Source organism: Pan paniscus, chromosome 2, assembly GCF_029289425.2.
Source record: "Pan paniscus chromosome 2, NHGRI_mPanPan1-v2.0_pri, whole genome shotgun sequence".
In the NCBI taxonomy this organism is placed as follows: Eukaryota; Metazoa; Chordata; class Mammalia; order Primates; family Hominidae; genus Pan; species Pan paniscus.
This window is the reverse complement of record NC_085926.1, coordinates 159,199,375-159,227,300: the sequence shown is the minus strand read 5'-3', so window position 1 is coordinate 159,227,300 and position 27,926 is coordinate 159,199,375. Positions and strand designations below refer to the sequence as shown.

At 40.6% G+C, this 27,926-nt stretch overlaps 1 long non-coding RNA gene across 2 annotated transcripts; it reads right to left on the bottom strand.

Annotated features, from left to right (window-relative positions):
• On the bottom strand, positions 1-27,926 carry LOC129397467 (uncharacterized). Of its 2 annotated transcripts, XR_010111685.1 has the most exons (5): positions 27,829-27,924; positions 26,119-26,840; positions 12,970-13,178; positions 12,659-12,806; positions 1-9,101 (listed from the first exon to the last, which is right to left on the bottom strand). It is a non-coding gene; the product is annotated as an uncharacterized LOC129397467 (long non-coding RNA). The 2 variants fall into 2 exon arrangements; XR_008624924.1 differs by lacking the exon at positions 26,119-26,840 and having other exon boundaries at positions 1-343; positions 27,829-27,926.

Sequence of the window (27,926 nt, the reverse complement as noted above, 5' to 3'; positions counted from 1 at the left end):
TGAAAGCAAGTTTTTTTTATTAGTAAGAAGATGTAAAGATAATATAAACACGAAGTAAAGAAAACAAGTGACAAAAAATCTTTACACGATATGATTCCAATTTTAAGTGCTTATATAAAATGGGCAGTGAATACAACAAAATGTTAAGAGTGGCTAATGGCTGAATTCCTTTTTTAATCTCAAGGCAATTAATACTTACCTGAGTGTTCCTTCAGTGCCAATATGATAAACTGGGAAAATGTGTTGGAGGACACTTGTCAATGACTGCCTCTCCCATGGAAAGGACAGGTCTTGTCTCATGGAGGATGGTTCTCTTTTAACAGAGCCTTCCTGAAGCCAGTGCCTGAAGTACAAAGCATAGTGAAAGGCCAGTAGCACAGACATTTTGAAGGTTTCACAGATCATACCAAGAAAGAACTGAGGCTTTAGTTAGTGTTTACTTTGGTTCTGGGCCTTGTGCTTTTGTTTTGCATAGATGTTCTAATGTAATCCCCCAACTGTCCTATGAGTTAGCTACCAGTGTTATTCTCATTTTACAGATGGAGTATCTGAGGCATAGAGAGGTTAAGTTTCTTTTGAATAAACATAGAAATTGACCTTTCTGGTCTTAAAACTTCAGAAAGTTACATTTGTTTTATCTGAGTTCCTTTTGCAAGAAAGGGTACAGAGCTAAGTGATAAAGCCAGCATCCAAATGCAGACAATGACTCCAGATGACTCCAGAATCCACACTGACTACTACGCTCTGCAAACCCATTTTAATGCAAAAGAGAAAAACAATCCATCCTGTAGACCTCCTCATTTCAGGGCCATCTGTTACTATGTCCTCGGTGGGGAGTTAGGCAGCATACAATCAAACAGAAATGCTCTGGATGGGGCCTGTGGGAGCCATCTGGTGTTGGGCCTGGCACTTCCTCACTTTATAACTTTAGGCAAGTCATAACCCATTCAAGCCTTGACTTTCTCTGAGTAAAACAGGGAAATAATATCTGAATGGCTGGCCTCCCAGGATGGCTGTGAAGATCAAAGAAGACAAAAACACATAAAGTCCTGTGAAAACTATCAAGTGGCACGCAAGTGGTATAAGGTATAATTAGTCACAATACTAGCATGGAACTCTCAGAATATTAAGATTGGACATCAAATTCTTCCAAGAAGCTCCTCAAGAGTCATTCTCAAGGAGTGTATCATACAATCCCAGAGACAGTTGCTCCAGCTGTGGCCTGACATTAGTGATGTGCCTGCCATTAGGGCAAGGCATCGAGTTTGCATCCCTGTGCAACACACCATGTGGTGCCGACTACCACTGAGTAATGGACACCAACTGAGGTGGGCTGGATAACAGCACTCACACAACCCAAATTCCCCCCTGGAAAGACATCTGTAGAACTTACTCTGATATTCTGGAAATAAGGCGTTTCCTAGGTTCACAACGGAGAACTTAGGTGAGTAATTATGGTGCCCACTACATACCATTACATGTTAGGCACCTCATAAATATCTTCTCTAAGCCTCACAGTGTCCCTGCTATTACCCTACTTTACAGTTTAAAAATGTGAGGCTCAGGGAGGTTTAGAGGCTTTCCCACCAGTTAAGGTACAAAGAGCAAATTAAGGGATGATGACACAGTTTTTTGTTCCTCCATTTTTATTCTGATAAACTTATCCAAGCTTTCTGGATTCAGTCCCTCCAAAATAAAGATAATTAATAAATCATACTAATTTCTGGGTTTCTGGTGACATGTTAGATGAGTAAAACTGAAATTGACTTAAAAGATTCTATTAAAATGTAAAACATATATCATTGTTTTGAGATCAATGCACGGCAGCCGGACTCATAAGATCATGTGAATTTAATAGGAAATTGTTTTGTCTAATTTTTTCTCAATTAAGAGGAAGAGGTTTTTTATTTTTAATTAAGAAAACTGAAAGGAATACTTGCAACAACTGTGACACATTCTTAATGTCAATAATACATATAAACAACTCCTGTAATTCTATAAGATTGTTAACACTTAAACAAATTGACTCCAAAAATGAAATTTATATTTCTTTCTTACACAAAGGAAGAAATATAAATTTTTATCAAGTCTGTGTAAGTGCACTAGGTAAGTTCAAAGTAAAACAATGAGATCCCACATTTCACCTAATGAATAAGTAGAGATTTTTAAAATTTTTAATATTTAATGTAGGTGAGTGTAATGATAGACAACCTTTCTGGAAAGTGATTTGCTAATATGCATAAAGACCCTTCAACAATATGCTCTTTGTGGTAAATTCATTATGGCCACAAATTCTTCGACCCATCCCCTGGAAAGAGGTGTGGCCTATTTTAACCACACTCTGGAATTTGGCCTGTGACCACTTTGAGCAATGGAGCATGGTGGAAGGCACTCTGCCAGTTCTGTGCCTAGCCTTTAAGAGAACTAACAGCTTCCACTTCCTCTCTCCTGGAACCCAGTAGAGAAGTCCATCTGGAGGGCACTCAATGCCTCCAGCCACCAACCAGCATCAGTTTGTCAGCTGTATCAGTGAGCTATCTTGGAAGTGGGTCTCCAGCCCCAGTGAAGTCACCTCAGCTAACATTATGTGGAACAGAGACAAATTGTCCCCAAAGAGCCCTTCCCAAATTGCAAAATTGGGAGCAAATAAATTATTAGTGTTGTTTTCAGTCACTAAGTTTTAAGGTGGTTTGTTACACCACAATTAATAAATAAGATTGTCCCAATAATTTTACTCCTAGGAATTCACGCTCAGGTATTAATTAGAAATGCAGACAAAAGCTCACATTCAAAAGCATTTCTTGTGAAGAAGCTTAGGCAAACTTTATTGTCTAAATTAGGAAAATAATTATGTAGATCACAGTACATCCATTATGAAAGCAATTTCAATGTTAGTAATTTGGGAAAATACTTAAGATATACTTTTAAGTGGAAAAAGTCATATAAAGAGCTATGCATATCAAAGGGAAAAAATTAAGTTACGAGTGGTTATTTCTTGGCAATAAGATTATGGGTGATTTTATTCTGATCTTCACATTTTTGTGATAAGTGCATAATCAGAAAAAAAAACTTTAAAAATGAGAAAAACTATCAACTTGCAAACTATGTCCATAGGTCAAATAAACATTAAAAACATGAAGTTTTATTTTAACTATACTTTCAAACTCCTTTTTATAAAAACCATTTTACCAAGGCATTCAGCAGTATCGATGTTGAATTGTTTGCTGTTTCTCATAATTGACATGCTGATATGCAGTTATATTGCAGTTTTAAAAGTCATCAGGAGATAAACCTATTAGCAAAGGGCTTCCATAATCCATAAACTCGATATAAAAATCCTGAATAATTAAGCAGTTCCAATGATGTGGCAAAAAAAGTGAAAAAATTGAAGAAAGGGCTTCAAAAAAATCACACTAACATCATTAAAAACCTATTCTGGCTAGGACACTTCCCACACACCACGTGCCTCAATCCTTTCAACAGCCTTGTGAGGAAAATGTTCTCCCCATTTTACACATGTAGAAGCTTCACACTTGACCAAAGTTTATACAGCCTGCACCTGGGAGTCCGCCGCCATACACTCCCTCCACTGTACCCTCTCTCTGCACAAAGGTCAGTGGTTCAACATGTTTATATGGTGAAAAAAAAATTACCAAACACGTGAGCTTTTTGAAAAAACCTTTCTTTTATTCTAACACAATTAAGTAAAATATATTAAATTGGACTTTTCAATCCTCTTTGGCTACATCATTTTCTACTAACAGAACCTGAAGAAGTGCTCACAGGTATTGGGAGGAGGGGGATGAGCTTACAAAGTACAGGTAGTTCCTGATGCAGCTCCCTCCTCACTGTCCTCTCTTCCTTGCATCTCTGTGTGGCCCCATCCTTAGCATTACTGAGGTTTTTAGGAAGTGGAAAGCTGGCTGTGGTTGTTGGATTTATTCACTATTCATATTGGTTTTGTTTTATTTGCAGTAAGCCATATCAAACCAAGATGTGAAGGGTCAGTACCACAGAGAGTCGCCACAGGACATTTGACTGGAGACAATGAAGAGCCAGATCTTAATCAAGTCCAGTGTGTCTTTTCAAAATTAAAGAATGTCAAATAATAAAAATAACAATAACAGGCAAGACATTCATAGTGTCTATATGTATCAGCTCTGTGCTATGCATTTTATCTGTGAACATTATCCTACTTAATCCTCCTCCTTCTTAATAGGTAGCTATTATTTTTTATCTTCATTTTACAGATGGAGCTGAGAACTCAGACCCCAGGTGGTCAGGGTATGAACTGTTTGTCTGATCTCAGTCCGTGCTCCTAACCACCATGCTATGTGGCCACATGGGTTGCAGTAGTCAGGGCTGAGGATTCAGAGAATCCTGCTTCTTTCCTCCTCCCCCAGCTCCAGAGGGAACCCTGAATATAAGCAAGAGGAGAAAGGCTGCAGCAGGGAGAGTGAAGAAATGGGAATCCTCATCTTGCAAGGTCAAGCTGGAGGGTGGCTTTTTTCCAAAGCCATGGCTACTTTCTTCCCAGTTCCAAGCTACTAAGTACACTGCAGTTTCTCTTAAATTGTGTTTGTATTCATCCATCACTCCCCATTTCTAAAAGGATATAAGGTAGTTATAACTACTTTATAGATTGGGCCATTGCACTGCAGCCTGGGCAAAAGAGTGAGACTCTGTCTCAAAAAACAAACAAAAAAAATTATGTAACCCTCCTCATTTTTCCTTTAAAAAACCCATGTCTGTCTTTATCTCCTGAATGCACACATAGTTTACCATGGCAGTTATATTCCCATTGCAATGCTCTCTTCCCAAATAAATACCATTTTCTCTTAGAAAGCCTCTCTGTTATTTAGGTTGACAGCTCTAATGTCATTTTCTCAGCAATGCCTTTCCATACAACAATATTGAAAACTGAAATGTTTTTCCCACTTGCTTTCCCAAACAAGCAGCCTACATGCCCTTCCCTGATTTTTCTCCACAGTACTTCTCATGCTCAAATCACCAGTTACTTTCTTTCCTTTGTTTTCTATTTATCTGTCTCCCCTAAACGAGGGCAGGTTTCCGTATTATACACTGCTCTATTCCCAACAGCTAGAACAGAGCATGACAGAATAGATACTCAATAAACGTGTTAAATGAATTAATTAATTGACCAACAAACTCATCACTTTACAATTGCAAGGTCCCCTCAAAACACTTGTAAAGGTAAGTCAGTCAGTCAAAAAATGAGCCAGCCAGTTGTCTGGACTTTCCAATCATCTGGTAATAATTCAAGAAATATTTTGAAAGTCTTACAAAATTATGTGGTGACAAATAAAATTCTATTGAGATTTCAGGTGACATGTACCCTTTCATACTCTTTTTTTTTTTTTTTGAGATGGAGTTTTACTCTTGTTGCCCAGGCTGGAGTGCAATGGCACGATCTCCGGTACTGCAACCTCTGCCTCCCAGGTTCAAGCGATTCTCCTGCCTTAGCCTCCAAAGTAGCTGGCATTACAGGCATGTGCCACCTCACCAGGCTAATTTTGTATTTTTAGAAGAGACGGGGTTTCACTACGTTGGTTAGGCTGGTCTCGATCCACCCATCTCAGCCTCCTAAAGTGCTGGGATTACAGGCATGAGCCACTGCACACAGCCCCTTTTATACTCTTTAAGCAAGTTTAGAATTAGTGATTATCAGTCACTTATAGCAGGGGCACAGCTTGACGAAACAGACAAAATGCAGAAGAAGAGGTCAAGCATTACTGGAATTAAATCACCACTGTTAATTCCTAATGCAGTTGGTCCAAATAAATCACAAGTTTTATTATCCAGCTCTCTCCTACTGGCAAAGCAAAGGCAGGGAAGACAGTTATTGATGAGCACATCTTCCTTCATGCCTCAAGAAACTCAAAATTCCATGCCTCCTAACACAAGTGCAAGAATGAAATGTGCACAACTGGGGTAGGTGTGTGCTCTGAGGAGAGACACCAGGAGACACAGGGCTCCATCTAGTATCAAGAGATGCATGCCTGCAGTCTCAGTGGTGAGATGTCGTCTTTTTAAACATTTCAATCTCAGTGATGAGAGGTTGTCTTTTCAACCAGTGAAAGGTAATCTAGCAGAACAGAAAACATGCCACAGAAAGGGCATTGCAGGCAGGCAGCGTGAGTCAGACCCCAGGTGGAGCTGGGAAATTTGCCCAGACCCAAAGGCCTATCCACCTGTGCCATCCAAATGTGGCAAAATGCCAACCTTGCATCTGAGGCAACCATTTTTGTCCACCATTCCTTGCCACACAATAGGGTTTGGGGAGCTCTTGGCTTTCCCACACTCAACTATGAGAGCCGGGAATATTTTCATGATAATTGAGATTTCTTCATACGGTATTCAGAAAGAGAAAGTTGAATTGACTAAGGTCAAGATGGCATTCTTCTGAGCATTCTACTGTTGTCCTTAGCTTTGTTCACATTAATTGTAGCCTGGGCACAGACTTCACTGCGGTTTCTAGCATGGGAGGTGACTATATGACATGGATTGCTGGCTGTGAATGAGCCAGGATCTCTGAACCCTGCCTGTGCCCTGAGGCCCACAAGACCTTCCCAAGCGTTTAGCTCACATTGACCCAACCCTCTTCTACAAACACCTGTACTCTAGTACTCTAGTCTTTGATTAAATGTAATCTCATCTTACTCCATTCTTTTTTTAAAAGTGTGATTATTCTTTCACAGCTAGAATATAGGTTCCTTAAGGGGCAAGGACTACATTTTATGATTCTTTGTTTGTGCCCACAGAACTACACACCACTGTCTGACCTAGCCTTGTATTTTTTTTCTTTTAGACACAGTCTTGCTCTGTCACCCAGGCTGAAGTGCAGTGGCACAGTATTAGCCCACTGCTGCCTTGACCTCCAGTGCTCAAGGAATCCTCCTGCCTCAGCCTTCTGAGTAGCTGGAACTACAGGCGCATGCCATCATGCCCAGCTAATTTTTTAAATTATTTGTGGAGGCCAGGTCTTGCTATGCTGCCCAGGCTGAGCTTGAACTCCTGAGCACAAGCGATTCTCCTGCCTCGGCCTTCCAAAGTGCTGGGATTACAGGCACAAGCCACCGTGCCTGACCATAGCCCTGTCTCTTTAAGTAATCCCAGAAATTCAAGAACAGAGAGCTCTGGACATCCCAGTTCTTTTTACCACAAAACTCTTGGATCCACTAACTACCTAACTCTTAATCTCCAGCTTCTCCTACAACAACAAGCTTCATCCTTGTCCAATATCACCTCTAAACTTAGAAATTTGCCCCTCACTATTCATCCCATTGGATCTGAAATGGACTTGGCTTTTTTGGTTTGGCCTCCTGTTGCCCCTTGGCTCTATCCATTCTGGGTACCTACTCCAGGAGATCAAGCCTATACACTCACAAGATCCAACCTGTGATTAGCAAGATGCACAAGGCCACCACTGAGATCATCTGTGGTTCCTGTTGGAGAGAACTGAAGAAACTGGGCATGCTACAATCATCATGAGTGCAGTCAGAAGGAGGACATAATTCTGCCAAGCCACCTGCTGCTTCTCCTACCACCAGCAGCAGCAGCCCCTTCCCCTGGATGTTCATTCACCTCTCAGGTAAGCAAGAAGGAATAGTCCGACTTGGCTCACCACCACCTGAAGCAACATTTGATTTATCAGGGAAAGCATAAATGAATTGAGGAACCAAGACATGAAAGTAGAAAAGACTGAAAGCTCCCTGAAGGCAAGCATTATGTGTGTCTTATTCATAATTGCATCTTCAGGTCATGCCAGTGTCTAACCTGTTAGTAGGTTCTCAATAAATTTGTGGAAATAATTAGAAATAGAATGTCTGTCTTTTATCTCCATCATACTGTTTTTTGAGGGAATTAAGCCAATAAACATGTGTTATTCACATAGGCAGACACATTTTAGATACTTGTGTGTTAAGTTTCACTATTGATGTAGATAAAATGCTAGTTTCACTATTGATGTAGATAAAATTCTATGGCACTTGCACTCCAGCCTGGGCAACAAGAGTGAAACTCCATATCAAAATAAAAAAAATGCTATGGCACACAGACAGCACTTTATGGAGTCAATTATTCTGTTCAAATTGGGAGCCTACAGGGGAAAAAGTAGCATTTGAGCTGGCTCTTGAAATAGGAAACAGCCATTTCAAAGGAAAGTATAATGATGAGAATAAAATTGGCCTCACAATTAAGACTCTTTGAGGGACAGCCTCCTCCTCAGAAAAGAGCTGCTGGTGCCCCTCTGGCAGACAGAGCTGATTGCTGACAACAGTCCTCTATCACAGATGCTCCACAACACACCGGAGATGCCCGAGAGGAACCCCGGGACATAAGTGGGGAGCACATGGCTTATGATAATTTTAGCTCTCACCCAAGGTCTGCTAATGGCTCATGTAGCTCAGCCTGGAAGATGCCTCAGAACACTGGTCAGTTCTAGGGCTCCCTCAAGGAGTTCTGGGCTATTCTTGGTGGGCCCTGGGGATTTAAGTCTGACTGTGAGTCAGAATGCAGATGGAAAAGTCTGGTGCCTTAGAGAGGGCCTGGAACCAGCTGGGTGTGGTTTTTCGCACATGTAATCCCAGCACTTTGTGCGAATCACTTGAGGCCAGGAGTTCCAGACCAGCCTGGGCAACAGGGCAAAATCCCATCTCTACTAAAAATACCCAAAGTAGCCAAGTGTGGTGGCACGTGCCTGTAGTTCCAGCTACTCAGGAGGCTGAGGCATGAGAATCGCTTGAACCTGACAGGTGGAGGTTGTGGTGAGCTGAGATACCACCACTGCACTCCAGCCCGGGCAACAGAGTGAGGCTCCGTTCTCAAAAAAAAACAAAAATAAAAAACAAAAAAAAACCTGGAACCACCTGAGCCTCTGGTGTGGCTGGCTCTCATGATCACTCCAGGCAAGGATCTCCGTGGTAACTTTGCCAGCTCCCAAGGCCACCAGAGAAGAGAGCTTCCCTGGAGATCCAGGCTATTCTACACAAATGGTTGTAGACATTAACTAGGGAACACCCGCTTACCTGCAGCCATCTGTATAATCTCTAGGATATAGGCTGGGGCCCAGATACTTATGCCTATATGGGAAGAAAAAGTCCATGACCAGTAAGGAAGCTATGAGAATACATTAGAGCCATAAGTCATGTCTCTCCACTATTTCGAAGAGATAATAGCAACACTACTAGGCAAGAGTCTAGTTATGCAAAATTAAAGAGGAAGTGGGGTTCCAGGCAGCACTAAATTCAGTTGACCTGAAGACCCTGGGGAAGTACCCCAGGTTGTGAATCAGGTTGCCTAGACCCCAGTGGCAGCACTGTTACTATTTGTCTGTGGACAAATAATGATGTTTTGATTAAATAAATATTATCAATAGAATACTAACAGAGGAAATAATCAATTTGCAATAAAAAAGAACCTCATTTAAACTGCATCATAAACCAGAATTAATTAGTAACTACAACATCTTAAATAGTACAGAAGTTTCCATTTTCAAGATACTTTACCATTTGTCATTGTGTATGATATTCATAATCCCTATTGAGGTAGACAGAAAAACAGGTAAGACAGAGAGGCTAACTACATTCCCAGGTTTCACAGCAAAGCAGGAGGCAAGACCAAGAAAGCCTGATTCCCGATCCTGAGGTTTTCTGATCCTGGTCAAGTATGGTCACTGGGAAAATCTCTACAGTCACTGCTTTTATTTAGCCATCTCCAGATTTCATCTGTCAGGTGCTTCCATTTGACTTTCTTCGGTAACAAAATCCTATAGCTGACTGTTTGGCATTTAAAGCACTTAACTTTTTTTTTTTTAGACAAAGTCTTGCTCTGTCACCCAGGCTGGAGAGCAGTGGAGCGATCTAGGCGCACTGCAGCGTCTACCTCCCAAGTTCAAGCAATTCTCCTGTCTCAGCCTCCCAAGCAGCTGGGATTACAGGTGCATGCAACAGCACCTGGCTAATTTTTTCATTTTTTTGGTTGAGACTGGGTTTCACCATGTTGCCCGGGCTGATCTCGAACTCCCAGGCTCAAACGATCTGCCCATCTCAGCCTCCCAAAGTGCCAGGATTACACACATGAGCCACCACACCCGGCCTATTTCTTTTATGATGCATGTGACCTGTTGCGTGTGGTAAGAGGAATGTAAAGCAAACTATCTTTACATTAATTTTAAGAAAAACACTTAGTTTCAGGAGTATATGTGCAGGTTTGTAACATATGTAAATTGCATGTTGCAGGAGTTTGGTGTATAGATTATTTCATCACCTAGTAATAAACATGGTATCCAAGGTAGTTTTTTGATCTTCACCTGCTTCCCACCCTCCACCCTCAAGTAGGTCCCAGTGCCTATTGTTCCCTTCTTTGTGTCCATATGTACCAATGTTTAGCTCCCACTTATAGGTGAGAACACACAGCATTTGGTTTTTGGTTCCTAGGTTAGTTTTCTTAGAATAACTTAAAATAACTCCAGCTCCAACCATGTTGCTGTAAAGGACATGATCTTATTAATTTTTATGGCTGCATAGTACTCCATATGTATATGTACCACATTTTCTTTATCCAGTCTACTTTTGATGGGCATCTAGGTTGATTCCATGTCTTTGCCATTGTAAATAGTGCTGCAATGAACATATGCATGCATGTGTCTTTATGGTAGAATGATTTATATTCCTTTGGGTATATACCCAATAATGGGATTGTTGGGTTGAATGGCAGTTCTGTTTTAAGTTCTTTGAGAAATCACCAAACTGCTTTCCATGGGGGCTGAACTAATTTACATTCCCACCAGTAGTGTATAAGCGTTCCCTTTTTCCTACAATCTCACCAGCATCTGTTATTTTTTGACCTTTTAGTAATAGTCATTCTGACTGGTGGAAAATGGTATCTATCTCATTGTGGTTTTGATTTGCATTTCTCTAGTGATTAGTGATGTTGGACATTTTTTCATATGCTTGTTGGCCATTTGTTATGCCTTCTTTTGAAAAGCGTTCATGCCCTTTGCCCACTGTTTAAGGGAGTTGCTTGGTTTTTGCTTGTTAATTTGTTTAAGCTCCTTTTAGATCCTGAATATTAGACCTTTGTCAGATTCATAGTTTGCAAATATTTTCCCCCATTCTGTGGATTATCTGTTTACTCTGTTGATTGTTTCTTTTGCTGTGCAGAAGGTCTTTAGTATAACTAGGTCCCATTTGCCAATTTTTGTTTTTGTTGCAATTGCTTTTGGCACCTTCATCATGAAATCTTTGCCAGGGCCTATGTCTGGAATGGTATTTCCTAGGTTTTCTACGAGAGTTTTTATAGTTTTAGGTTTTACATATAAGTCTTTAATCCATCTTGAGTTAATTTTTCTATATGGTGAAAGGTAGGGGTCCAGTTTCAATCTTCTGCATATGGCGAGCAAGCTATCCCAGCATGATTTATTAAACAGGGAGTCCTTTCCCTATTGCTTGTTTTCATTGACTTTGTCAAAGATCAGATGGTTGCAGGTGTGCAGCTTTATTTCTGGGCACTCTATTTGGTTCCATTGGTCTACGTGTCTGTTTTTGTACAGTACCATGCTGTTTTGGTCACTGTAGACTCGTAACATAGTTTGAAGTAGGATAATGTGATGCTTCCAGCTTTGTTCTTTTTGTTTAGAATTGCTTTGGCTATTCAGGCTCTTTTTTGTTTCTATATGAATTTTAAATAAGAAAAAACTTTTTCTAATTCTGTAAAGAATGTCATTGGTAGTTTGATAGGAATCACATTGAATCTGTAAATCACTTTGGGCAATATGTCCATTTTAACAATATTGATTTTTCCTATTCATGAGCATGAAACATTTTTCCATTTGTTTGTGTCATCTCTGATTTCTTTCAGCAGTGTTTTGTAATTCTCATTGTACAGATCTTTCACTCCCTGGTTAGCTGTATTCCTGGGTATTTCATTCTTCTTGTGGCTATTGTGAATGAGATTGCATTCTTGATTTGGTTCTTAGCTTAGATGTTGTTGGTATCTAGAAGTGCTACTGATTTTTGGCAGGGCGCAGTGGCTCACGCCTGTAATCCAAGCACCTTGGGAGGCTGACACAGGCAGATCGCCTGAGCTCAGGAGTTCGAGACCAGCCTAGGCAACATAGCAAAACCCCCATCTCTACCAAAAGATACAGAAATTAGCTGGACGTGGTGATGCATGCCTGTAGTCCCAGCTACTTGGGAGGCTGAGTTGGGAGTATCACATGAGCCTGGGAGGCAAAGGTTGCCATGAGCTGAGATCGCACCACTACACTCCAGCCTGGTGACAGAGTGAGACCCTGACTCAAAAAAACAAAAAAAGAAGTACAGAAGTGCTACTGAATTTTGTACATTGTATATCAGGCTTTTAAATGTTCCAAATCCCAATTTGGTTAACTGTAGAAACAATTCATCACAACTGAGGAACAATTCATCACAACTGAGACTTATACAAAATTCCATATATTCCCTTATTTAAGGAATCAGCAAAAATACCAGAGTTTTTAATCTGTTAGTGGTTATACGGGGAGTGCCCAGTGCCCAACCCTACGCACACATGCCCTCCATTGACACACACCCACTTGGCCTCAGCGTTCCCCATATGGTCTCACTGCCCCTCACTTCACCCACATGCTCATCATTACCTCAAGTCATGACATGTTCCACCCTTCTCCACCACTGTTTGGCTTGTAGCTTTGCCTTGACTAAGTTCCAGCTCTGGTCTCTGTTATTAGTTAGCGCAAGCTTGAAAAGAAGCATTGGCCCACATCTTGGATGGGTAATAAGTTTACACTAAAATCAGAGGGACAAATGGAAAACCCAGTAAATAATTAAACTTAGCAGCAGGCATCAAATAAAACTGTTCTGTTGTCGAATAAATTTAGCTGGGTTAGGAAAATTCTCCAGGTTTCTTTACTTAGAATAACAATGTCTAGCCCTAACAAACCCAACATACCTTTTTTGTAAACATTTCACACTGTGGGAAATGTTGGTTTTGATCATTTTTAAAAGTGTATTCAATAGTGAAGGCTAACAGAGTATCCATCACAAGTGAACAGCTAGAAGGTTCTGGAGCATGTGTTCCACGGATGAAAAGCCTGATACTTGCTTGGGTCTCTCAATGCACCAGCAGTACAGAAATGTAACACCACCTCCTTTACCATCCTGAAACAAAATTCATAGATATGTCCTATATAAACGTAATTTCCAGAAAGGCTGACAACAACAACATAATGTGTATTTTAATATGCAAATGTTGGTCACGTATAAACCAAAAAACAAGTAGTCATATGCTTGCATCTATATGCAGAATAACTGTGAATGTGACAGCTTACAAACACAGGCTACACAGTTGTGCTGTATCAGCTACTCAAATACAACTAGTGGTGTCTGTTCACGATATGCCTTTCTGAAAGAAGAAACAATTTTTGGCAAAGCTCCAAACAAAACGAAATACACCCAGCTACTGGGGAGGCTGAGGCAGGAGGATCACTTGAGGTCAGGAGTTTGAGGCCACAGTGCACTATGATTACACCTGTGAATAACTATTGCAATTCAGCCTAGACACCATAACACAACCATGTCTTTTATTATTATTATTATTATTATTATTATTATTATTATTATTATTTCAATAGTTTGGGGGGAACAGGTGGTGTTTGGTTACATGGATAAGCTCTTTAGTGGTGGTTTCTGAGATTTTGGTGCACCCATCACCCAACTAATGTACACTGTACCCAATGTGTAGTCTTTCATCTTGCCCCCGCCTTCCCCTGAGTCCCCAAAGTCCACTGTATCATTCTTATGCCTTTGTGTCCTCATAGCTTAGCTCCCACTTATAAGTGAGAACATAACGATGTTTGTTACTCCTGAGTTACTTCACTTAGAATAATGGTCTCCAATTCTATCTAGAATGCAAATGACTTTTTTTTTTTTTTTTTAGCTGAGTGGTATTCCATGGTATACATACATACCACATTTTCTTTATTCACTTGATTGATGGGCATTTGAGCGGGTTCCATATTTTTGCAGTTGTGAATTATGCTACTATAAACATGTATGTTCAAGTGTCTTTTTCATATAATCGCTTCTTTCCTCTGGGTAGATACCCAGTGGTGGGATGGCTGATCTACTTTTAGTTCTTTTTTTTTTTTTTTGGTAGAGTCTCGCTGTGTCACCCAGACTGGAGTACAGTGGTGTGATCTTGGCTCACTGCAACCTCCACCTCCCGGGTTCAAGTGATTCTCCTGCCGCAGCCTCCTGAGTAGCTAGAATTACAGGTGCACACCACCATGCCCAGCTAATTTTTGTATTTTTAGTACAGATGGAGTTTCACCATGTTGGCCAGGCTGGTCTCAAACTCATAACCTCAAGTGATCTGGCTGTCTTGGCCTTCCAAAGTGCCGAGATTACAGGTGTGAGCCACCATGCCCAGCCAGTCTCCATACTGTTTTCCATAGTGGTTGTACTAGTTTATGTTGCCACCAGCAGTATAAAAGTGTTCCCCTTTCACCACATCCATGCCAACATCTATTATTTTTTAATTTTTTAATTATGGCCATTCTTTCAGGAGTAAGGTGGTATCTCATTGTGGTTTCGATTTGCATTTCCCTGATAATTAGTGATGTTGAGCATTTTGTACATGTTTGTTGGCCATTGTATATCTTCTTTTGAGAATTGTCTATTCATGTCCTTAGCCTACTTTTTGATGGGATTGTCTGCTTTTTTTCTTGCTGATTTGTTTGAGTTCCTTGTAGATTCTGGATATTAGTCCTTTGTCAGATGCATAGTTTGCAAAGATTTTCCCCCACTCTGTAGGTTGTCTGTTTACTATGCTGATTATTTCTTTTGCTGTGCAGAAGGTTTTTAGTTTAATTAAGTCACATCAATTTATCTTTGTTTTTGTTGCATTTGCTTTTGGGTTCTTGGTCATTAACTCTTTGCCTAAGCCCATGTCTAGAAGGGTTTTTCTGACATTATCTTCTAGAATTTTTATGGTTTCAGGTCTTAGATTTGAGTCTTTGATGCATCCTGAGTTGAATTTTGTATAAGGTGAGATATGAGAATCCAATTTCATTCCTCTACACGTAGCTTGCCAATTATCCCAACACTATTTGTTGAATAGCGTGTTGTGTTGGTTAATATTAAGTGTCAACTTGATTGGATTGAAGGATGCAAAGTTGTTTCTGGGTGTGTCTGTGAGAGTGTTGCTAGAGGAGATTAACATTTGAGTCAGTGGACTGGGAGAGGCAGACTCACCCTTAATCTGGATGGGCACCATCCCCCCGGCTGCCTGCACAGCAAGATAAAGCAGGCAGAAGAAGGTGGAATGAACAGACTTGCTGAGTCTTCCAATTTTCACCTTTCTCCCTTGCTGGATGCTTCCTGCCCTTGTACATCACACTCCAAGTTCTTCAGCTTTTGGACTTTTGGACTTACACCAGTGGTTTGCCAGGGGCTCTTCGGCCTTCAGCCACAGACTGAAGGCTGCACTGTCAGCTTCCTTACTTTTGAGGCTTTGGTACTCCGAGTGGCTTCCTAGCTTCTCAACTCGTAGACAGCCTATAGTGGGACTTCACCTTGTGATGATGTGAGTCAACTCTCCTTAATAAACTCCCTTTCATATGTACATATATACTATTAGTTCTGTCCCTCTAGAGAACCCTGACTAATACAGGGTGTCCTTCCCCCAATTTATGTTTTTGTTTGCTTTGTTGAAGATCAGTTGGCTGTAAGTATTTGGCTTTATTTCTGGATTCTCTAGTCTGTTTAATTGGTCTATGTGCCTATTTTTATGTCAGTACTTAAGCTGTTTTGGTGACTATAGCCTTATAAGTATAGTTTGAAGTTGGATAATGTGATGCCTCCAGATTTGTTCTTTTTGCTTAGTCTTCCTTTGGCTATGCAGGTCTTTTTTGGTCCGTATGAACTTTAAGATTGTGTTTTCTAGTTTTGTGAAGAATGATGATGGTATTTTCATGGAAATTGCATTGAATTTGTAAATTGCTTTTGGCAGTATGGTCATTTTCATAATATTGACTCTACCCATTCACGAGCATGGGATGTGTTTCCACTTGTTTGTGTCATCTATGATTTCTTTCAGCAGTGTTTTGCAGTTTACCTTATACAGATCTTTCACTTCCTTGGTTAGGTATATGCCTAGGTTTTTTTTTCTTTGTTTGTTTGTTTTTGCAGCTATTACAAAAGGGGTTGAGTTCTTGATTTGTTTCTCAGCTTGGTCGCTATTGGTGTATAGCAGTGCTACTGATTTATGTACATTGATTTTGTATCCTGAAACTTTACTGAATTCATCTATCAGTTCCAGAAGCTTTTTGGATGAGTCCTTTGGGTTTTCTATGTATATGATCTTATCATCTATGAACAGCGACAGTTTGATTTCCTCTTTACTGATTTGGATGCCCTTTATTTCTTTCTTTTGTCTGATTTCTCTGGCTAGGACTTCCAGTACTATGTTAAATAGAAGCAGTGAAAGTGAGCATCCTTGTCTTGTTCTAATTCTCAGGGGGAATGCACTCAACTCTTCCCCATTCAGTATAATGTTGGCTGTGGGTTTGTCATAGGTGGTTTTTATTACTTTAAGGTGTGCCCTTTGTATGCCGATTTTGCTAAGGTTTTTAATCATAAAGGGATGCTGGATTTTGTCAAATGCTTTTTCTGCATCTATTGAAATGATCATGTAATTTTTGTTTTTAATTCTGTTTATGTGGTGTATCACATTCATTGGCTTGCATATGTTAAGCCATCCCTGCATGCCTTGTATGAAATCCACTTGATCATGGTAGATTATCTTTATGCTGTTGGATTTGGTTAGCTAGTATTTTGTCGAGATTTTTTGCATCTATGTTCATCAGGGATATTGGTCTGTAGTTTTCTTTTTTGGTTATGTCCTTTCATCGTTTTGCTATTAGGGTGATACTGGCTTCCTAGTTTGATTTGGGGAAGATTCCTTCTTTATCTTTTGGAATAGTGTCAACAAGATTGGTACTGATTCTTCTTTGAATGTCTGATAGAATTCAGCTATGAATCTGCTAATCCTGGACTTTTTTTCTTTTTGGCGTTTTTTTTAATTGCCATTTCAATCTTGCTGCAAAAAATTTTTTTACTAAAAAATTTTAGGCAAATTTTCGCTAAAAAACTTGTTGTCAGCCAGGCTCACACCTGTAATCCCAGCACTATGGGACGTCAAGGCAGGTGGATCACGAGGTCAGAAGTTCGAGACCAGCCTGGCCAACATAGTGAAACTCCATGTCTACTAAAAATACAAAAAATTCGCTGGGCATGGTGGCATGTGACTGTAATCCCAGCTACTCAGGAGGCTGAGGCAGAAGAATCGCTTCAACCCAAGAGGCAGAGGTTGCAGTGAACTGAGATTGCACCATTGCACTCCAGTCTGGGCGACAGAGCAAGACTCCATCTTGAAAAAAAAATTAAATTGTTGGCATGGCCAGGTGCAGTGGCTCATGCCCGTAATCCCAGCACTTTGGAAGGCCAAGGCAGGCAAATCACCTGAGGTCAGGAGTTTGAGACCAGCCTGGCCAACATGGTGAAACCCCATCTCTACTAAAAATACAAAAATTAGCAGGGCATGGTGGTATGCACCTGCAATCCCAGCTACTTGGAAGGCTGAGGCATGAGAATCATTTGAACTTGGGATGTGGAGGTTGCAGTGAGCCAGGCTGTGCCACTTCACTCCAGCCTGGATGACACAGCAAGACCGTGTCTCAAAAAATTAAAAAAAAAAAAAATTTTGCGAATTTTTTTTCAACTCTGAACAGAGTTTTAGAGTTTCTATTTCTTCCTGGTTTAATCTAGGAGGGTTGTATTTTTCTAGGAGTTTATCAATCTCCTCTAGGTTTCCTAGTTTGTGTGCATAAAGGAGTTCATAGTAGCCTTGAATGATCTTTTGTATTTCTGTGGTATCAGTTGTAATAGCTTCCATTTTGTTTCTAATTGAGTTTATTTGGATCTTCTTTTCTTTTCTTGGTTAATCTTGTAATGGTCTATCAATTTTGTTTATCTTTTCAAAGAACTAGCTTTTTGTTTCATTTACCTTTTATATTTGTTTTTTGTTTCAATTTCATTTAGTTCTGCTCTGATCTTTGTTATTTCTTCTCTTCTTCTGGGTTTGGGTTTGATTTATTCTTGTTTCTCTAGTTCCTTGAGGTGTGACCTTGGATTGCCCATTTGTGCTCTTTCAGACTTTTTGATGTAGGCATTTAATGCTATGAATTTTCCTCTTGTCACTGCTTTTGCTGTATCCCCAAGGTTTTAATAGGTTGTATCACTATTATCGTTTAATTCAAAGAAACTTCTTAATTTCCATCATGATTTCATTGTTGACCCAATGATCATTCAGGAGCAAATTATTTAATTTCCATATATTTGCATGGTTTTGCAGGTTCCTTTCAGAGTTGATTTTCAATTTTATTCCACTGTGGTCTGAGAAAGTACTTCATATAATTTCAATTTCCTTAAATTTATTGAGACTTTTCTTGTGGCCTATCATATGGTCTATCTTGGAGAATATTCCATGTGCTTATAAACAGAATGTATATTCTGCAGTTGCTGGGTCGAATATTCTGTAAATATCTGTTAAGTCCATTGGTTCTAGGGTATAGTTTAAGTCTGTTGTTTCTTTGTTGACCTTCTGTCTTGATTACCTGTCTAGTACTGTCAGTAGAGTATTAAAGTTCCCCACTATTATTGAGTTGCCATCTATCTCATTTCTTAGGTCTAGTAGTAATTGTTTTATAAATTTGGGAGCTCCAGTGTTAGGTACATATATATTTAGGATTGTCATATATTCCTATTGGACTAGACTCTTATCATTACATAATGACCCTCTTTGTCTTTTTGAGATATTGTCACTTTAAAATCTGTTTTGTCTGATATAAGAATAGCTACTCCTGTTCACTTTTGGTGTTCATTTGCATGGAATGTCTATTCCCACCTCTTTACCTTAAGTTTATGTGAGTCCTTGTGTGTTAGGAGAGTGTCTTGAAGATAGCAGATACTTAATTGGAGAATTCTTATCCATTCTGCCATTCTGTATCTTTTAAACGGAGCATTTGGCCAGGTGCGGTGGCTGACACCTGTAATCCCAGCACTTTGGGAGGCCGAGGTGGGCAGATCACCTTATGTCAGGAGTTTGAGACCAGCCTAACATGGAGAAACCCCGTCTCTTCTAAAAATACAAAATTAGCCAGGCGTGGTGGTACATGCCTGTAATCCCAGCTACTTGGGAGGCAGAGGCAGGAGAATCACTTGAACCAGGGAGGTGGAGGTTGCAGTGAGCTGAGATCGTGCCATTGCACTCCAGCCTGGGCAACAAGAGCGAAACTCTGTCTCAAAAAAAAGTGGAGCATTTAGGCAATTTCCATCCAGCATTAGTCTTGAGAGGAGGTACTATTCTATTCATGGTGCTAGCGGTTGCCTGAATATCTTTTTTTTTGTAATAGTGTTATTGTTTTATAGGTCATGTGAGAATTATCCTCTAAGAACATTCTATTTTGGTGTATTTTGAGGATTTGCTTCAAGATGTAGAGATGTAGAGCTCCTTTTAACAGTTCTTGTAGTGCCGGCTTGGTAGTGGCAAATTCTCTCAGCATTTTTTTGCCTGAAAAGGACTGTATCTTTCCTTCATTTATGAGGCTTAGTTTTGCTGGATACAAAATTCTTGGCTGGTAATTGTTTTGTTTAAGGAGGCTAAAGATAGGAACACAATCCCTTCTAGCTTGGAGGGTTCCTGCTGAGAAATCTGCTGTTAATCTGATAGGTTTTCCTTTATAGGTTACCTGATGCTTTTGCCTCACAGCTCTTATGACTGTTTCCTTCGTTTTGACTTTAGATAATCCAATGACTATGTGCCTAGGTAATGATCTTTTTGTGATGAACTTCCCAAGTGTTCTTTGGGCTTCTTGTATTTGGATGTCCAGATCTCTGCCAGGGTCCATCTCACAGACCCCAGCTGCACAACAGATGAATAACGTACTCAGACACTGATATTCAGTGAAAGAGTGGGCTTAGGGGGTGAGGCCACTGACCAAAAGAGTTGTAGCAGCCGAGACCCTGATTAACTGGCCCTGCTGGAATTTATTCAGCATATATTAAATGACAAAGGCTTTGAGTCAACATCACTAGAGGGTAACTAACCTGGTCCCCTCCCCCCAAGAGAGCCATCCTGCCCGCGAATGATCAAAAGTTAATTTTAGGACCACATGAGTAAACAAGTTATTTAGGTAAACTCCCTTACATTCCTTTGTACCTACTTTAAGCTATTTACTTAAGGTAAGAGGATTAGGCTGCCTTCAGCCAGATCTATTACTGAAGTTATGCAAACCCCTTCAGGTTCCATAGAAGGTTTGTGTCTATTTCTTATAATTATCCTGAAAATTTTTCCCACCAGCCTGCCTTAACTCCCACAGATCTCTAGCAAGGTCAGGGAAATTTTCCTCAATTATTCCTTCAAATATGTTTTCCAAACTTTTAGATTTCTCTTCTTCCTCAGGAACACCAATTATTCTTAGGTTTGGTCATTTAACATAATCCCAAACTTCTTGGAGGCTTTGTTCATTTTTTTAAACTCTTTTTTCTTTGTCTTTGTCAGATTGGGTTAATTCAAAATCCTTGTGTCAAGCTCTGAAGTTCTTTCTTCAACTTGTTCAATTCTATTGTTGGACTTTCCAATGTATTTTGCATTTCTCTAAGTGTGTCTTTCATTTCCAGAAGCTGTGATTGTTTTTGACTTGTGATGTCTATTTCTCTGGAGATTTTCCCATCCATATCCTGTAAATTTTTTTAAATTTCTTTAAATTCCTATTCACCTTTCTCTGGTACCTCCTTGAGTAGCTTACTAATTGACTTTCTGAATTCTTTTTCTGGCAATTGAAAGATTTCTTCTTGGTTTGGATCCATTGCTGGTGAGATAGTGTGATCTTTTGGGGGTATTAAAGAAACTTGTTTTGTCATATTACCAGAATTGTTTTGTTGGTTCCTTCTCATTTGGGTAAACTATATCAGAGAAATATCTGGGACCCAAGGGCTGCTCTTCAGATCCTTTTGTCCCGTGGAGTGCTCCCTTAATGTGGTGCTCTCCCCCTTTCCCTAAGGATGGGGGTTCCTGAGAGCTGGACTGCAGTGATTGTTATTTCTCTTCTGGGTCTATCCACCCAGCAGAGCTACCAGGCTCCAGGCTGGTACTGGAAAGTATCTGCAAAGAGTCCTGTGATGTCATCTGTCTTCAGGTCTCTCAGCAGTGGATACCAGCACCTGCTCTGGTGGAGGTAGCCGGGGAATAAGGTGGACTCTGTGTGGGGCCTTGGTTGTAGTTTTGTTTAGTGTGCGACTTTTCATGAATGCTAGTTGTGCTGGCAGTAAAGTTGTCACATGGACAGACCTAGGACCTCTGGTTAGCCAAGATGTTACAGGCAGTGGAGTTAGCTGTTTTTTCCTTCTTGGGGGAAGGATTGTTATTTTATGAGTTGCTGTGTTGGTTGGCCTCCAGCCGGGAGGTGGCACTTTCAAAGCAGCATCAGCTGTGGTAGCATAGGGAGGATACAAGCTTGCCCTAGGGTCACCTGGATAAGTATTCAGGTTTCTCAGGTGGTGGGCAAGGCCATAGAGCTCCCATGAGATTATATCTTTTGTCTTCAGCTACCAGGGCAGGTGGAGAAAGACCATCAGGTGGGGGCAAGTTTAGGCGTGTCTGAGCTCAGACTCTCCTTGGGTGGGGCTTGCTGCACCTGCTGTGGGAGATATGGGTGTGTTTCTCATGCCAAAGGGATTATGGCTGTCTCTGCTGCATCAGACAAGTCTCCAAGTCAGTGAGGGAAAGCCAGCTGTGACAGGCTTCACCCAGCTCCCAGGTAGCCAGAAAGGCCAGTCTCACTCCCAATGTGCTCCCCCAACACGGACTTTATAACCAGGCAGCTGGTGAGCAGGGCTTGGAACTGGCCCCAGGCTACAAGCCTCTCCTCTGAGAAAGCAAGCAGGGCTTTCAGGCTTCACCCCTCCTGGTGTGGCTTCTGTGCCTATGTCTGCACTTCCCGTTTGCCCCCAACCCTGGATTCTGCCCTGGAAAATTCACACTTGGTCGAAATTAGTACAAAGTTCAGCTGGAAGTTTCCTTCTTCCTGTGGTCTTTCCGCAATTCCACTGGCAGCCCTCCCCAGAGACCCCTGTGAAATAAAGTCAAAATAGGTTCCCTGGGCTTCCTTGGATGCCAGAAGTGCCTACAGGCCTTTCCTGCTGCCTCTTCTACTTTTATATTTCTCTCCACTCTCTAAATTCATTTCAGCTCTAGGTAAGGTTAAATCCCTCTCCCGTGATCCAGATTTCCAAGCTCCTCGGTGAGGATGTGTGTTCAGAGGTGGACTTTCACCCTCTCACACTTTGGGCACTCACAGTTTTTCGGCTGTTTCTTGGAGTTTGCAGTGGCAAGCCGCTTATTTCAAAGGGTCTGTGAATTCTTTCTGTTTTCCTGGTATGTTCTTGCAGCAGTTCTTGGAGCAAAAGTTCATGATGTGGTCTCCACATGCTGTTCTGTCAGTCCAAGTGGGAGCTACAAGTTAGTCCTGCCTCCTATTCACCATTTTCCCCTGCAGGCCTCAAGACCATGTCTTTTTAAAAAATTATTTTTGATACAATCTTTCCTTGATTTATGTTTTCATTCCTAAGTACTCCTTGATTTATATTGTCATTCCTATAATGTATTCCTAAGACATTCAAGTGTCTACTATAAAATCCTAATAACTTTGTATTGATATGTTAAACACAATTAGTAGTAGGCTTAATTAGATACAGATTTTTAGCTACATGATTGTCAGGACAAATGAAAGTCCCAGGGGTTGAAGGACAATTCTTGCTTCTATAGCATTGTTAGATGCGCCGAATGTTACCTAGCATGTATCCATGGCTTCTGACCAATTATTGTGACAACAAAAACACTCCCACAAATTTACAAAATGTCCCCTAGGGGGCGGTACCACTCCAATGAGAACCACTGCTGAAGGGCTTCAGAGTCTTCAATATGATAATACAAGCTGCAAAGACAGAAACAAGGATAGGATACTTTTTTTCCCCAAGTACAGGTAGTTTCTTGAAGGACTATCGCTTCACTAATCACACTTTGGGGAATGTTGGTATTGATCATTTTTAAAAGTGTATTCAATAGTAAAGGCATTCTGAGTATTGGTCACAAGTGAACAGCTGGAAGGTTCTGGAGACATGTGTCCCATGGATGGAAAGCCTGATACTTGGCTGAGTCTCTCAATGCACCAACCATACAGAAAAGATGTCATCTCTAAAAAGATAAAAGGGAAGCAGCTGATAGAGACTTTCTAGTATACTCAGATACAGACACAGCCTGAGTCTCATTAGTGCCATTTTAGAATAAATGATTTTTTTTAAGTTTCGTACTTGGAGTCCAGACTGTTGCTTTGAAGTCAGCCTTGTAGTCCTTGGACATACTCATTCATAAAACTTATTTTTCAAGGGCCATAAGTGTCTTGTAGGCCCATTTCCCAAAATGAAAGGGAACTTGTGGATCAGCCCGGTGAATGAGGAAGAGAATTTTGACTATTTTTTTCATTATCAATTCAAAATATAAAATTTAAACAATGAAATGTTTATTTTCACTATTTTCCCAAGCCTGTAGATTTTATAAGTATTGAAAGACCTATTTAAATTGGAAAGTCTACATTTTAGATTTTACTTCTCCCAAACCCGGCTTTAACTCATAACCAAATGTTTACCAGAAAAATAAATAAAAGCCACGTTATTCGGGGCCTAGTGAGGCTGAAAATGTCCTGATCTCTACCTCGAGTAGAAACAGACTCAGGTAAACAATTACAGAGTAATTGGTGAGTACTGTTAGCCATAGGATCACAGAGACAAGACACTTCATCTAACTTGGAGCCTAAAAAGAGTTTCTTGAAGACTAATTAGGAGGGGACCAGAATTATCTCCTTAATTATAATGTCAATTTTAACAGATTTTAAGTATGAGAATAATGCTTCTGATTTTCAGAAGTACTTATCAGGCATTGGTGCCACCTGGTGGCCATTTTAATTAAACCTAAAATTATTGTTTAAAAGAATTGGAAGGTTTTCCCCCTTCGCTGAGGGGAAAAAAATTAGGAAAACACATTTTTATTATTTTGCAACATATTTATCTTACAGTTTCTGAAATTTGGGGACCAATATTTCAATTCACTCTTACTAGATTCTCCAGTCAACCTGACTCGGGTCACTTACTAAAAGGCCATATCTCATCTTTATCCAGATTTGTGAATAGGTTAACAGTTACCACATTATTTGTAAAATAAGTACTTGATAGTGGTAATGCAAAGAAAATTCCGATGAGATGAGCAATAAAAGATCATCAGTGTTCGATCATTTTTTTTTGTTTTTTCTGAGATGGAGTCTTGCTCTGTTACCCAGGCTGGAGTGCAGTGGCGTGATTTTGGCTCACTGCAACCTCTGCCTACTGGGTTCAAGGGATTCCCCTGCCTCAGCCTCCCAAGTAGCTGGGACTACAGGCACGTGCCACCACGCCCGTCTAATTTTTTGTATTTTTAATAGAGACGAGGTTTCTCCATGTTGGCCAGGATGGTCTCAATCTCCTGACTTCATGATCCGCCCGCCTCAACCTCCCAAAGTGTTGGGATTACAGGCATGAGCCAATGCACCCGACCCTCGTTCATATTTTTAAAGGCACTTCATTCAACAGTTTTTAAAGCAAAGGCCTTTACTTATTTAAAAAAATCTAAATTATGGCATCAGTGGTCCTTCCTAAACAAGACTCAGGGAAGCACAAACCTTAAAGAAAAAGAATTACAGGCATGGTGGCTCACGCCTGTAATCCCACTTTGGGAGGCCGAGGCAGGAGGATGGCTTGAGCCCAGGAGTTCAAGACTAGCCTGGGCAACATGGTGGGACCCCGTCTCTACAAAAAATAAAAATAAAATTCACCAGGCATGGTGGCACACACCTGTTATCCCAGCTACTCAAAAGGCTGAGGCAGGAGGATCACTGAGCCCAGGAGGTCAAGGCTACAGTGACCTGTGATGGTGCCACTACACTCCAGCCTAGGTGACAATGAGAACCTACCTCAAAAAAAGAAAAAAAAAAAAGAAAGAAATTTATGGCTATAACTACATCAAAGTTAAATATTTGCTTAGCAAATGACATCATACACAAACTTAACAAACTATATATTTTCCATGTCTAAAACCAACAAAGGCTATTATATAAGAAATTTCTTCAAATCAACATGAAAGGAAAATCAAAGAATATGAAGAAATACTGACCAGGATGGAAACTAAATAACCATTGAGTAATATGAAAGGATACTCGGCATGTAATCAAATAAATATAATTAGAATATCACTTTATACCTATCAAAAATTAGGGGGGAAAAGCCGGATATTATCAAGTGTTAGTGAAACTATGAGGAAACAGAAACCTTCATGTACTGCTGGTAGGAAAGAAATTTGACAGTCCTTATAGTTAGCTATCTGTGAGAGACCAGAATATGCTTCCCCTAAATAAAAGATTGTTGAGCCAAAGATTATTAAGAAGCAGCAGATGGGCCGGGCACAGTGGCTCAAGCCTGTAATTCCAGCACTTTGGGAGGCCGAGGCAGGTGGATCACTTTAGGTCAGGAGTTTGAGACCAGCCTGGCCAACATGGTGAAACCCCATCTCTACTAAATACACAAAAATTAGCCGGGTGTGGTGGCGGGCGCCTGTAATTCCAGCTACTTGGGAGGCTGAGGCATGAGAATCACTTGAACCCAGGAAGCAGAAGTTGCAGTGAGCCGAGATGGCACCACTGCACTCCAGCCTGGGTGACAGACGAGATTCTGGCTTCAGAAAAAAAAAAAGAAGAAGAAGGAGCAGATGCAGGAGAGCTCTCTGCCCTCCCTCTACCTGCCTGAAAGCAGAACGTAGATTTATAAGAAAAAAGGTATCCTGCCACCCCTTCTTTACCACAGACAACAGAGGTTAACCACTGAAGACAGCTTTAGACCCTCATCAGCCTTGAAATGATACCAGAGGAAATTTATTTTCACAAGCTTTACTAACCTTTATCTGCCATTTGTTTGCCTTCCCCACAAGTTGCTGCTTGTAGAGACTCCAAGTCCTTTTCCTTTGTGCTGTCACTTCTCTAAAAATTTACTCTTCTTTGTTGAAAATAAAATAAAAGCTAGAATTCAAAGCTACTTCTTTGAGAACTAATCATTGATATCTCCCTTGTACATATGAAATACACGTTAATAAACTTGTTTTTCTCTTGTTAATCTGTCTTTTGTAACGGGGATCTTTTCCGATTACAAACGTATGAGAGTTATTTTCCCCCTACATATGCATCCTACAACACAACAGTCACATTCCTGGATGTACTTTCTATTTCTGTGTAACAAATTACTCCCTGATTTGGTGGCTTAAAAATAAATAATAAAACAACACTTATTATCTCAAAGTTTCCGTGGGTCAAAAATTCAAACATGACTTTCCTGAATGCCCTGAATCACAGTCTTTTGAAAGACTGCAATCAAGGACCTGGAGCTATAGCCATTTTAAGGATCAGTGTGGTTGTTGGTAGGCTCAGAAGATTCATTTCCAGGCTCACTCACAGAGTGTTGCAGGCCTTAGGGCCTCACTGGCTGTTGGCCAGGGACATCAGTTCCTTGTCACATGGACCTCTTCATAGGGCAGTTTATAACATGGCAGCTCACTTCCTCCAGAGCAAGAGCTCCAAAAAGAGAGAATGAGAAATGGCGAGCAAGACAGAAGTCACAGTCTCTCTGTAAACCAATTTTAGAAGTGACATCGCGTTACATTTGACATATTCTCTTTGTTAGAAAAAAATCACTAGACCTAGTCCATATTAAAAGGAAGGACATTAAACAAAAGCATGAATATCAGGAGGCAGAAATCAATGGGAGCCGTTTTAGAGGCTGCCTACCACACTGGGTATGTATCCCAGAAACTCTCAACAAAGCCTTAAAAGAAAAGAAAAGAAAAAGATGAGGCTCTTTTTTTTTTCTTTTTCCTGAGACGGAGTCTCCCTCTGTTGCCCAGGCTGGAGTGCAGTGGCGCAATCTCTGCTCACTGCAAGCTCCGCCTCCCGGGTTCACGCCATTCTCCTGCCTCAGCCTTCCAAGTAGCTGGGACTACAGGCGCCCGCCACCACGCCCGGCTAATTTTTTGTATTTTTAGTAGAGACTGGGTTTCACCGTGTTAGCCAGGATGGTCTCGATCTCCTGACCTCGTGATCCGCCCGCCTCGGCCTCCCAAAGTGCTGGGATTACTGGCGTGAGCCACCGCACCCGGCCAAGATGAAGCTCTTTATCTCAGCATTGTGCAAAATAATTGCAGGCAACTTAGATGCCCAACCGTGGGAAAATGGATAGCACAACAGTATTTCTTTAAATTTAAACCATAAATAACAGTGTGAAGATTTTATATATTTCAATGTATCTACATAGAAGTATGGGAAGTAGACATCCATGGCATGAGTGACAATGGGAGAAAGGAATGAGCATAATGACTTACAAGGACCAAAATCAGTGTGCAATGAACTGAAAATAATCAATTCAATTCTATGGATCTAAAGGCCTTAAAAACAAAGCCCCAAAACCAGGAGTAAAAATAACGTATCCCTCCACTGCTATGTTCCAGCCCCTGAGTTCTCCTTCCTAGAGACAGCCACAGTTACTGACTATAAAAGATATATGCACATTATGAAGTCTTTGTACAGCTTATTTACCTGTTGTTTTTCAGTCCACCTACCCTTCTATACTGTGAACATCTAGGGCTGGGAGGTATCAAACTACATTTCCAGGCTCTCTTGCTTCTCTTGTTAGGCACTGAAAGGAACTGAGAAGGCT